The sequence below is a fragment of the Panthera onca genome, chromosome A3 (genome assembly GCF_046562875.1).
Source record: "Panthera onca isolate mPanOnc1 chromosome A3, mPanOnc1 haplotype 2, whole genome shotgun sequence".
Taxonomy (NCBI): Eukaryota; Metazoa; Chordata; class Mammalia; order Carnivora; family Felidae; genus Panthera; species Panthera onca.
The window spans coordinates 62894070-62908263 of NC_138341.1; positions in this window are offsets into that span (position 1 = coordinate 62894070).

The following is a 14194-nucleotide window of genomic DNA, read 5'->3' on the forward strand; positions in this document are numbered from 1 at the left end:
TCAAAAGCTTTATTATTCTTCGTAATTAGATAGCACCTTGAGCAAAACCAATTTTTTGAATCATTGAGGTGCTTTCAAGACCTCCAGCTTACTGTTAAATCACTAAATGCCAATAATCATCTAAGACTCACATGGAAGTGTAGGAGGTTTAGGAAGTGTTTCTGAAGGTGCATTGATTTAATTTTTTGACTAGTACTTAACATGAACTTATGGTGTGATTATTTCCCCCTTTCTGAGAGGAAACCAGAGGGTGCAGACTCCTTATTTGAGGGCTCTAGTGAATCAAGGTTTTTCTCTAGGAAATGTAATTCTTTCCTTTCCCAACTGGCATTTTAAAGACATTTCAAGTACTCATATTACCAGATATTAAGCACTTCAGCAAGAAATTATCTAAATTTCCCAATTTGCTCCTTAAAGAGTTCTTGCATCTTCTTTTCAAATCTGCCTGCAGAGTGCAGATTGTCTTGTGTACAACGCTGAATTTACTTAGGTAATAGAAACATCTCTGTGTGATTCCAGGGCTCCTAATACACATTAGATAAGAATGCTAGCTTATGACAGAGTCATGGTAGATTTTCAGGAGAAAGTAACTTCTAGACAAAAGACTGGGCACCTGGGTGGCTCAGTCAGTTAAGTGTCTGACTCTTGGTTTTGGCTCAGGTCATGATCTCACAGTTCATGAGTTCGAGCCCCACATTGGGCTCTGTGCTGGCAGTGTGGCGCCTGCTTGGAATTCTCTCTCTCTCTCTCTCTCTCTCTCTGCCCCTTCCCCCCTTGTGCTCTCTCTCTCTCTCTCTCAAAATAAATAAACATTAAACATTAAAAAAAGAAAAAAAAGAAAAAAGAAAAGATATGGATCTAATTAAAGATTAGAAGTTGCTTATATGAATGTTGATTAGTAGTAAATAACAGGTGAATGCTTTGTATGTTAACAGTGCTGTAGTTAACACCCTTAAACATATCTCCTTATACAGCATGAGAACATTTCTCTATCATGGACACCTAGAAGTCACATTCCTGGGTGGCAGGAAATGGGCATCTTAAATGTTTTTCATTATTGCCAAATTTCTCTCTAAAGTGGTTTTTACTGGGGCACCCGGGTGGCTCCGTCGGTTAAGCGTCCGACTTCGGCTCAGGACATGATCTCACGGTTCATGAGTTCGAGCCCCTCATCGGGCTCTGTGCTGACAGCTTAGAGCCTGGAGCGTGCTTCAGATTCTGTGACTCCCTCTCTCTCTGCCCTGCCCCACTCGTACTCTGTCTCTGTCTCTCTCAAAAATAAATAAAACGTTAAAAAGATTTTTTTAAGTGCTTCTTACCAATTTCTTACATTGTCAAGATTCTTAGTGTTCTCAGTCTTCCATTTTTACCTCTCTAAGAGTTGTAAAATAGTATGTAATATTGTTTTAATTTGCATTCTGTAAATCATCAGTGGAATGAAACATATTTCCCCCATATGTTTATTAGCCAATAGGGCTTCCCTTTTCATTTCTATCCTTATAACTGTTAGAGAAGTGACATTCCCTTGTGCGGTCCCCCATGGCCCTGCTCAAATATTTTAGAAGCACTGAGCCCTGCCTTCTCAGAATGTGGTCCTCTAAGGTATCACTTGTTGCAAGCCAAGAAATTTAGTGTCAACTATCAAAGTCATTGCACAACAAACAAAGTCTAGCAACCTGTCATTTCACCGTAGCCCCTAGGTTTTAGGTGATATTTCCATCTTTAAGCAATAAAGACAGCCCTGTAGTATTATACAATTATCTATTACCATGTAATGTCTTAATTATCATTTAGGACTTTATCAAAACTTGGTGGAGTCTCAGGTAGGATTATGACCAGGATGGGGTGGGACATGATCTAGAAAAAAGTGAAAGCCATTGATAACTAGATGGTGAGCAGCTTAGAACATGAATACTGTCTCACAATAATACTAATACAATAATAGTTATTTATATAACACTTATAATATATTAGGGATTATGCTAAGCACTTTAATATGCATATTTCATTCACTTTCACAAAAACGCAGTGAGGTAGTTATCTCCATTTAATGTTTAAATTCTCAGAACAGGTCCATAAGAAGAAGGCAAAACCCAATTTAAAAAAAAATGGCAAAAGATCTAAACCAAAGATTTGTACCAAAGAGATATAGATGGTAAATAAGCACATGCAAAAATGCTCAGCATTTAGTCATTAGTGAGCTGCATGTATACACAGTAATGAGATACCATCACATATAGATTAAAATAACTTAACTTAAAATGACTGATGATACCCAGTGCTGACGAAATGTGGATCATCTAAAAATCTCATACATTGGATGTGAGGGCGATCTGGCTGCAACATCTGTCACCCCACTGATTGCCAGGGTTGATTCGGCTGAGCTGGCTAGCTAGGCAAGTGCCCCCTTCCTCCCTCGCTGCTCCATGTGTGTCCCTCCCAAAGCTGTGTGCTTGGTAGAAGAGGACAAGAGGACGACTTTCCCCAATGGAGGAGGACTTTCTTTGGTCAAGGGTAAACAAGCAGCTGCACTCCCCTGCTGGAACTTCCAAACAAATGCTCAAGGTCCATTTGTAGGAGAACGTAGGGTAGTTAAGCTTCCAAGACTCCCGACACATCCAAATGAGGTGCTGCATGTGGCAGTCTACCTTTCTTTAAAAAATAAAATAAAATAAAATAAAATAAAATAAAATAAAATAAAATAAATATAAATCTCGTACATTGTGAAGGGAAAACAAAATGGGATAATCATTTTGAAAACTCTTCAGAAGTTTCTTTTGCAGTTGAGCACATACTTACTGTATGACCCAGCAATCCCTGCTACTAGGCATTTACACAAGAAAATGAAAATATATACCCACAGACTGCACCAGACCTGTACACAAATATTTGAGTAGCTTTATCCATAATCACCAAAACTGGATACAATGCAAAAGCCCATCAACTGGCTAATGTCTCAAATAGAATGTTACTCAGCAATAAAAAGGTATGAGCTACTGACACATGAAACAGGGATGAGTCTGAAAAGCATTATGCTAAGTGAAAGAAGACAAACACAAAGGGCTGTGATTTGTCTGATTCCATTTATACGGCATTTGGAAAAGCAAAACTAGGAGAAATTGGATTCATGGTTGCCAGGGGCTGGGGATCAGAGGAGGTTATTAACCACAGAGAATCAACAGGAAACTTCTGGAAAGATGGAAATGTTCTGTATATTAATTATAGGGATGGTTATATGCCTTAAACATTTGCCAAAACTCATCAAAATGTGCCTCTAAGAAGGATAAATGTTACTGTACATAAATCCTATTTTAATAAATCTGACTTAAAAAAAAAAAAAAACAGTTCCTGTGTGATGATGTTTTAAAATGTTATCTGGGTATTCCCAGCATATTAGAATAGGGCCTGACACATAGTGGGCATTCAATACATTAGTGTTTAGTTAATTAAGAAGAAGGGTGATGCCTTGCCCATGACCATAACATGTTGCTTATTTCCCAGTTTCCTTTAGAATAGTCCAGCCACGATCACTCATGCCAGGCACCATCTCTGTAAGCTCATGCTTATGCAAGTGATATTTCTGTGAAGCCGACCCATGAGTAATTTCTGAGTAGGTATTAAAACACCCTCACGTCTACAAGTCTAATATATTAATAAATGTGCTGTTTTCAATAAGACATCTAAATTTGCATGCACCATCCTACTTGTTATGTTCAGTACTCAATTTTTTAATGTTTCTTGGACACTAGCCAGTAAGTCTGAGTCCCTAGTTAGTTCATCTATTACTTTCTCGCCACAATAGATTTGGGTGTCCGCCAAGAAATGGACTAATATTGCATACAAAAACCCTATAATGCATTTCCTGATCTTCTGATATTTCCTTTCCAAGTGAGAGGGAGGAACACCACACACACACACACACACACACACACACACGCACACACACATACACACACACACAAATCCTATCTATACACACAATCTACTCAAGTTAGGTAAACATTTTTTATTGCCATTATTAATATCGGATGCCTTCTATAATCCCAGTGTTTGCCTGTCCATTTACATGATCCTCTCACCCTGAGGACTGGAAGGGAACAATGAGTTGTAAAATCTGATAATGATCAAAGATGATGCCTCTATGTGAAAAAAAAGTCAGGATTGTAGGAGCCCTCATTTCCACAGGAAAAGCACATTTTCTGCATTTGATTTGGCACATTCTCAGTGTCTTAATTTCAGTGATTCCAAAATGAGATGCTCTTGAAGAAGGGAAAGGTTCTGTGTTGGAGAGGGGGCATTTTCTTCCCCCGCCTTCATTTCCCTTAAAACATAAGCACAGAACTAATGAACGCTATTAAAGATACTTGTAGAAATGATTCTGATTTGTATCTGATGACTAACTAACCTATTATTGCACTTCTTGGGCAGAGATTAATGGGAAATTCTTAAAGTATAAAGACTCTAACAAGCCTTAGAAATATGTGTGGGCCCAGACTGTACCATGTGACCTCAGAAAGCCGAACCCTGGCTGTTAATATCCTTGACTAATGAACCAAGGCTACAGTCCGTGCTAGCAAAGTGTCAAGAAATAAGTAACCAGAGAAGTGACCTTTTAACATGCTTCTAAATGTAATTTTTAACAGAACAGTGTCAATAAGTTCAAAATCCCATATGCTTTTGATCTGATATGGAAGTGCGATGCATCAATATCAGACAGCAAAAGGGAAGGAAAGAAGAAAGCTGGAGAAAAAGGATAAAAAAGAATCTAAAAGAATAATCTGCAAGTAAGACACTCAATATCTTTCCTTCACATAAGTAAGAATGTAAGAAATCCTGATTTACTATTTCAACACTATCATCACCATGAAAAAAATAATAATAATAGGTAAAGACTATTACTATTAATCCCCTTAATAACTGTTGTCCTTGCCTAGGCTTGAGATATATTGGGTGACCTAGTAACTATCCCCTTCCTGCTTCCAGCTCCTGAATTTTTCATTATTAGATTTAATCTTAGAACATAGACTCTGGTGTCCAATAGATTCTGGGGTCAATTCCCAGCTCTGGCACTAACTGTGTGACTAGGTATATTTCTTAACTTGTATCGAATCTCAGTCTCCATAAAACGGGGCCATTAATAAGATCTTTATTGGATCACTATGAAAATTAAATGGAAAAATGTGTATAAAGCTTTTGGCACAATGTCTGATAAATCATAAGAGTTTTAAACTGTTAGCTATTATTTCAATGATAGTGTTGTTGTTGTTGATATTATTATTTGAATCTTCTCTGTTTTAAAGCCTATTATTTTCACCTTCCCCATTAGAAAGCCAGCTGCTTAAATATAGCCTCTCAATCCTCTTTGTACAGTTCACCGTGTCCAGTACAGCGCCCCCTACTGGGTGGCTGAGAAGGTGGAAAAGATGCGTGAACATGGTGCATCTCCTGTTTAGGTACTGCTGATTGTTCGTTCGTAATATCACATATCTACCTAATTAGGTTAGAGACGTACAGAAAGAAAAAGAGAAAAGATGTGTCCTATTGGAGAGATTTATTCTTTGTTTTACTTTAATCTCTTTAATCAGTGATAATGCCATTATTTAGGTGCATCAAAGTTTCAGGTAACTTGTGTTTAGGATGATAAACATGATAAAAGTGTGACTCTGACATCTGCTTTAAAATGGTCAGACAGCCAAAGGAGGATCATTCCTTTAGTACCAGCAAAATTTTGCCTTTCCAAATGGCTGATCCCAGTTTTTGGAGTATTTTGCATTCCATAGACTTTAATGTCCATCCTACAAACAACTGATGACTCTTTGCCCTTTCACCTCCAGCAAAAGTTGATGAACAGCAAATGTTAGGCCAGCAAATGTTGATGAATATCCTCTGGGTGGACCAGTCCCTTAGGTAGATCCTCACTCTGGAGGGGATTACAGCCTGTAAGTGGAGAGGCATCATAATACAGTATCGTAAGCGCTAAGCTACAGCAGGGAATTCTTTCCAAGAAGAAAAAGGGTAGTGAGTGGTTCTTCAAACATGTAGAATTGGAGCTGAGTCTGAAAGCATCCATCCATTCATTTATTCAGCATTTTTAGAAGTTAGAAAGTCATTTTTGTTGATTTGTTCCAGTCTTAATATTTACCTGGAAATTTAATTGCTTTATTTCTCAAATATGTACCTTCTCTCTTGTACACATGAAGCAAATCCACATTCCAAACATATGTAATTTCTTTCTTATGCAATTGCATCATTAATGAACTACATAAGAAGGAAAAGTCCATCAATGTATACAAAACTGGGAAGATAATGTTTTTAAAAATAGGAAAAGAACAGGATATGTATATGATTAGGTATTATGTTAAGATCCAGAGGCTGAATCAAATAAAACATAGGAAGTCATCAACCAAAGAAAAAGGCAAAGGAGAAGAAAGAGAAGAAGAAAAATATGAAGAAGAAGGAGGAGGAGAAGAAAGAACAAACCCAACCATTTTAATTTTCTTACTAGAGTTTTCCTTCTTTTCACACTATCTGGTTCTCCCTCCTCTTTTGGAAGTCTTAGAGTTGAAAGAGTCCTTCCTGATTCTTTGGGTTTTACTTAGAGGAGTTCTTCATCAAACTCCCAGGCTTCCAAGACTCCCAACATGAAGGGGAGATAACATATCTCCTGGAGAGGAATGAAAAAAGGCTTATAGCTGGAAGATTTTTTTAATGGCATAATTGTTAAGAGGTGAGGAAAGGGAGAACAGGAGACAAGGAGGGAAACAAAAGTGTGAGGAGAGAACCCTCAGAGCCCCCTCCCTGCAGGAGGCCAAGAGGTTTCTCCATCCTTGCTGAATTCCCCCTGGGCAGAGTTTGCCATTCAGAGCTTACGCTATGGCCATTTTGGTGGGCTTGTCTAGCCTGAGACAGAAGCCAGTCCTGCCGGTTCTCCTGAAACAAATTCTTAAAATCACAAGGGAAAAATTGGATTTGAGGCAGTCTGTTTGACAAGAAGCGGAGTCCTGTAAATGAATTTTCTTAGATCTATAGGCAGAGGAAGGTGGGAGGAAGAGATAATATTTTCTCTCTGACCTTACCAAACCAGTAAATACACAGTTACAAAAAAGACTCGAATACTTCTCACTCATCCCTTTTTAAGTGTTACCTGATAACAGCTAATAAAATTAAGAACCACCAACCTTCAGTGCTAGTTTTGAATTGAATGAAGAAATTTTCAATGACCCTAAGTCCTTAGAAGCCCAAAAGAATTTCTCTTTAAGAATAAAGCTTCGGGGCTGTGGAGCTATTTTCAGCCAAAATATTTGTCTTTCGACTATTAGGGAACACTACCCAAATAGACTAACCAGCCTACATCATTATCCTTAACATCTTACATTATCATGCAATAATCATTGAGCTGTATGATTTTGAAACTCTGCTGCTGCGTGCTTTCCAAGAATTACCTCACTATTATTGTGCCCGTATTGCTGATGAAGAAACTAGGTTTTAGAGTTTTAAAAGTAAACTCGGCTAACATCTCACAGTAGGAAACCAACATTTATTGAGAGGTGACTATCAGCCAGGAAGGGAGAGACTGGGCCCTGAGCTTTCAAACCTCTCGGATTGATTTTATTTTCCCCATTTTACACAAGAGGAAACTAATGCTCTAAGTAGTTTAGTAACTTGCCCAAGGTCATCCTGTTTGTAATTTAAATGCTCTAATTATCCTCAATTTTAAATCAAATACAATTTCTCCCAAGGTATTTGGAGTACGGAAGACCCTGTTCCCTTCCCAAAAGATATTCCCTGCTTTTCTTCCCCATGAGTTCAGGTAGTGGGTGAAAACCTCTGGATAAGTCCCTACCTATCCTATTGTTAGAAATTATTAATTGAAATCTCATTACCTCAGCCAGCAAATGGTCTAAAGACGGGCATATGTCTGATTTACTTCTGGACTATAAGATATAACTGGAAGCCTGCCAAGGAGGACAGTACCCCTGGAATAAAAATACAAAGCTTCAAGAGGATAAGACCTTTACCATTCTTGTGTCTGGGAAGCAGAAGTAAAGCCTGGAGCAGTGGCAGCCATCTTATAATCATAAGGCCACAGCCATAGGGCACAAATCCCAAAGGCAGTCCACAGCACAAAGAGATAACATGCCTGTGTTCATCCTGACAGTTTTGAGCTGCTGCACTAAACTTAGACTACCTAAACCTGCTATGAGGTTTTGTTAGCCTGTGTATTTATTTGCAGCTGAAGACATTCTTAACTGAGACCCTGGGCGAAGAGTCTTGCCTATGGCTGTGGAACAGAACAAAGGTGGTATCCACCAAAGGTGACTCATCACCTAGGATTTACTTGTAGTAATCAATATTTTTCAGCCTTTTCCTCAGAGTACTTCCTTGTTTAGAGTCATGGCTGAAAAGCAATGGTGGAAAGCCACACCACTGATCATACCTAACTAACAGTGAAATCTAAGGCGAAACAAAAACAAAAGTAAACTACCACCAGGGATCCTTGGTCACAGGCCACATATGCAATGTTTAGATTAGACCCCATTAACATTATGTTAAAAAGAATTAATTACATGCATTACCTTTAGTTGAGCACTTACCCCATGCCACGCTTAGCATTTTATAGTCACTATCAGATTTAAATATCACTCTAAGTGATAGTTGTGTCAATACTATTTTAAAAGTGAGGAAATGAAACTTTAAAGTAACGGTGGTTCCACCACAGACATGCAGCTGGAAAGAGAAAGAGCCAGGGTTTGAATCCAGGTCTCTCTTACCATAAAGGTACAGGTATGTCCTGCTCTCTGAAAGTAGAGTGCCCGTATGAATCTTTTTTGTAGGCTGAAATGGCATAAAGAGAGAAGCAATTACCATTAATTTATATGGAAAACTTTCTGAGTTCCCAGACCCCAAAAATAACCTATTTAAAACTTTCCTGATATCCTAGGACACAACTTGCTAACGGATGCACAAAATACATGGAGATAAAGCACAGATGCTCACAGACAGCTCAAAGCCTGGGTGGCTTGATGCTGAGGTGCTGAGTGTGGTTGCAGGGGAAGGAGCTGGGCAGTACCACCCTCACTGCTGGGGGAGTGCGCGCTGCCTCTATAAAAGCTCCCTGCAAAACAAATGCTGAATGCTGTTTTCACTTCTCGCCCTTTTTCATAGAGGCAAAAATCCTCTCTCTTCTGGATTTCTTTCGGTGAGCGAAAACAGGCAGTCCTAGTAGGCCTTTCATAAAAGCAAAGTGGCAGAACTCAAACCTTCACAAGGTGGCAAATACCTGTATCTGGTGTTTGTAACGCCGGGTTGAATAGAATGACTGTCAAGCCAGTAGTTGAGCATTTCATTTATTTGCTGATTACCTAAATGAGCAGTGAACACCTTTGAGAACTAAGTCCATCCAAGCCACCTGGTTGTTCAACTGAGGTGCCATTTCTCTGTAGACTGTGTACATTGCAACATTTGAATCCTACAGACCAGTTTCCCTTCTGATCTCTCTCTCTTTACACCTGGCATAACTCACTTCATCTCCAAGAGCCTTTTAGCCTCTGCCTCTGGGATATAAAATGGACTAAGAGACATTCCCTGTCTTCAAGCTGATTTTAGTCCAGCAGCAGAAACAAACACGGGCATAGGTAGAGTGCCTAGCACACTGGAAATCATCAATAAATGGTGCCCCCCGAAACCCAAATAACTGGAATAAATGCATAAAGGCACAAAGCAGTTGGATAACTAGAATTCTTTTACCAGTGGTTGATTCTCACTGTGTTGTTACCCTTGAGACTTAGGTACCCGTCTCACAGCTAAAACAAGCTATTCCTGCCGTGCCCCGCCCCCCTTTCATTCGACTCTATTATTACAAAAAATTAGCTCATGGAAAGAAAAACACTTTCCTGTTCAAGAGCATAATGCTTGGTTGTCTCACTGGCATCTCTGCCACACGAACCCAAAACACATGGATGGTGACAGAAGCATCAGTCTGTTGTCACCTGGTTGGCATTCCAAAACCATCATAGGACTGTTGACCCTTGCTACAAAATGCTTTCAGGGGAAAAAATTACACAAAACACTTGAAAAACTACCTTCTGGGATGATCTAATTGTTCATTAGATTACTAAAAATGCCAGTAAAGAAATAAAAATATTTATGATGTGTATTTGACTTTGAGTCCATATTTGAAAGGGTACAGGTAAATACAACCAATGAATCTTTTGAAAATAAAGGATTTCATCATGGCTATTTATTAGCTAGTTTTTCATAATACTAAGCATGCTCCAGTGTAGATGTTTTATATTCTCTCTTCTTGTTACATTAATGTTTGATTATATATCTATCTGAATGAGATGGTGGAAGTTGGAAGCAGAGGAGAGAGCATACTAATGTACAGATTCACAGGCGGCTTATATATCAATTTACTTTATGACACAAGCATTTTCTAAGTGCCCAGACCAGACAAAGCTATGCAATAATAACTAAAAATCCCAGTCTCACGTTCCCAACTGTCTGTTGAACATATTCCAGACACTTTTCTTTTAACAGGTCCCAAACTCAGCCACATAGCTTTTCTTTTATTTTCTTTTTTCTTTTTTTTTTTTTTTAGGTTTATTTATTTTGAGAGAGAGTCAGAGCATGGGAGTGGGGGAGGGGCAGAGTGATAAGGAGAGAGAATCCCAAGCAAGCTCTGCACCATCAACCCAGAGCCCAACCTGGGGCTCGGACCCACAAACCATGAGATCATGAGCTGAGCTGAAATCAAGAACAGACGCTTAACTGACTGAGTCACCCAGGCACCCCTCTACATAGTATTTCTAATTCCTAACCCCAGACCTCTTCTCTTAATCCTCAGTTACCCTGAGCAGCATTTACTGTATTTGATTCTTTGTCATCCAATACAGTAAGTCCCTAAGCTTATAGTTACAGATATAACCTCTACTACATCTTCAAAATTCCATCCTACCTTCCTTTACTATTGTCCCTTGAGAGGCAATGTGGCATGGAGGTTCAAGTCTGGATATAAAGGTGAATTCAAACTCTGGCTGGCCCTACCCTTCAACAGCTGTGTGATCTTCACTTAACCTTACTGAATTTATGTCCACATCTGTAGCAAGGGGATAAAAATGGAATCTAATTTGTAGGGTTGTTGTCTTAGATGGTGCTTGCCATGTGGTAATATTCTCAGACACATGATGTTATTTGTAGCAGTAGTAGCAGGAAGAAGAGGAGAAGGGTAAGTGGTGTGCCAGCTTGGATAAAGGAAAATTTGTTATCTCTTACCATAGTTAGAATAAGGATTAATTACCTCAGCAGCTCATCAATGTCATAAAAAGCCCAGGTTCTTTCTTTCTGCTCTCCCACACGGTCAGATGTTTTGCCACAGTTTACAAAATTGTGTCCAAGCAGGAAAATATCTAGTGGAAGGAGCTGTCCAGCCCACTTGCTCTTCATAAAAGGAAAAAACCATTTTTCAAAAGCTCCCAGCGAAGTCCCTTCGCATCACATTGTTCAGACTGTGTCACACGGCATGACATGGTGTGCCCCTCAGCCAATCACCGGCAAATTAAGTGGCTTTTCCTCAACTGCTTAGACTAATCAGGATTTATTCCTGACCTGGGGATGTGGGTGCCTCACTGAGAAGTGGATGGGCACACCCTATCTGAACTCCATTCCCGACGATGGGGTGAGAGTTGGGCTATTAGGCAGGGCATGGATGGCGACTGCATTAAGTACTCAGCCACAGTTCAGGTCTGTATTGTTGCTTGCATGGAAGACCACCAGAGCGTCCTAACTAGTGGACTTAACCCTGCTTCCTTTCCTCCCCAGTCCATTGTCCACGATGTTGCCACATCTTTCTATAACACGGACTCGATGTCTCCTGAAACATTTGCTTGGCTTTCTACATACAGGAAAAATGCAAATCCCTCAGCATAGCACTATAAATCTTTTACATAACAGTCCAAGTTGATCTTTCCAGCTCCATTTCCTGATGCCTACATTCTTCCGTCTACCCAACCCCACACAGATATAGTAAGCTCTCAGCTACACAAACGTACCGCAACTTCTACAAGCCTAAGGCTTGTGCTTGTTTCTCCTTTAACTTAAAATACTGTCCTTTCTATTCCTGTCCAGCTGGTAAAATCTCATTTATCCTCCAACATGCTTCTACTATTACCTCCATCTGGAAAACACAGGCTGAATTTGTTACTCACTTCTTTGTATGGCATCCAGGCATCATAATAGCCCGAGAAAAGAGACTGAAGAAGGCTCCTCCAGGGAAACTGGCCTTAGGGAAAAACAGCTCCCATGATAAGCTTCTGTCATTATTTGACTTCTTAAAAGAAGCTCATGATGTAGTAAATATGCTTATATATTATTGATTATATTAAGTTAATTCATTTAATTCAATGTAAGAGTAATTTGTATATAAATTCATATATAAATAAATATGAAATTAAATTACATATGAGAATAATACTACCTACCTAAACAAGTCATTATTAGGGTTACATGAGATAATAGGTATAAAGCACACAGCTTCAAGTTAATAGATGCAATTGGTCCTGACATCCCTTTATGTCCCCCATCGTCACTTGTTCATTCATGAAACAAATATTCATTGCTTAATGTATTCAGGCACTATGCTAGGATCCTATGACCAGGGAGGCAGAACTGTAGTCTGGAGGACGAAATGGTGTAAGCTAGGGTCATCTGACTGTTCCCCAAGGGTTGGGTCTGTGGAACTGTAGATGAATTTTAAATGATTGCATTTGTGTTATAGGAAAGAATGGCTGACAAATACTTTTCTAGTTTTTGTCACACTTAATTTTCTAACATGAAATTGGTGCAGTTCTTGCTGGTAGGTAAAAGCCATCTAAACACACATGGAACTCACTGTGGGTTCTACTTTCTATTTTTATTAATGACTACTGATTTAAGGCTATAATAGTTACTAATTTCTTGAGGCCATATTAATTGATGAAGATAAATATATATCTCTCTCAGTTATTAGGTCACAGAAATATGTATTGTCAAGTACAATTGTGTTAAAATCTTGACACACTCTGAATGAGAAAATGACCCCTGAATGGATAATTTGGTAACTTTAATAGAGTTTATTGAGCCTTTTAAAGACAGTTGCTTTTTTTTAATACTATTTGATGATTAATGACACATTGATTGAGAATTAACAGCTATCTTGTTTATACAATTCATTTAAAGGCCTGTTAAGCCCCAAGCTACGATTTAAAAAATGATCTAGGCTCAGTTTAGCATTCATTACACCAAACATTTCAGCCAATGGCAGTCCCGAAAAGTAAATACCACTTTATCAACTAAACACGGAAATGCTAATTGACAGCTGGCAGAGTCCAATCAGATATTTCTGCAGACAACTAACTGGCTACTTTTGTAGCATCTGTTTCATTTTGCTAAATAACCCTGCTTCCTTCATTTGCTCATCTGGAAAAGAGAACAGGAGAAGGGACAGACAGCATGTGAACCTGACAAATAAAAGAAAAAGAAAAAGAAATGCCCAGTGTGTATCTATATGTGGTCTTGGCTTGGGGGAAACAAAGGCCACAATTATTTTTACAATTTATCCCAAAATTCTTGAGGGAGAAGTGTGAAACTTAGTCAAGTTAGGGGTCTAAATTTGGATGCTCTGATGCCAAGTACCCAGATTGCAACACCACAACTGAAGTGGAAGATAAGAGAAATCAGAATAATTTGTGTGGAAAAAATTTCAACAAAATCCAGGCTGTGTTACTTCACATTTATGTAGGGAGATGGTGTAGGAATTTAGTAATCTCACCCCAGTGTTTTGTTTGAAGAGCCCAAATATTGTTGGTTTTATTCCATTTAATCTCTGATTAGTTTAGCTCATCATAGGAAATGCTCACCTAGGGGAAAGCATAAGAGAGGAAAAGGTTTTTTTAGATTTGTGATTTCCTTTGTTACAGACCCATCCAATTTCTAGAACTAGTCACAACCCCCTGTACCATATGCCACCCATCTTCCCCACTCCCAAACACAAAGAAAAAGTAGCAAAGGCAAAGGGAAAAAACAGAAGAAAGAGCTAGAGAGAGAGGGAAAGACCAGTCATTTAATATGTTTGCCTACATGGCATTCTACCTTTGAACCTTCCAAATGCAACTTTATACATTGTCTTTTGACATTATGCAGTTTGGAATCCTGAAAG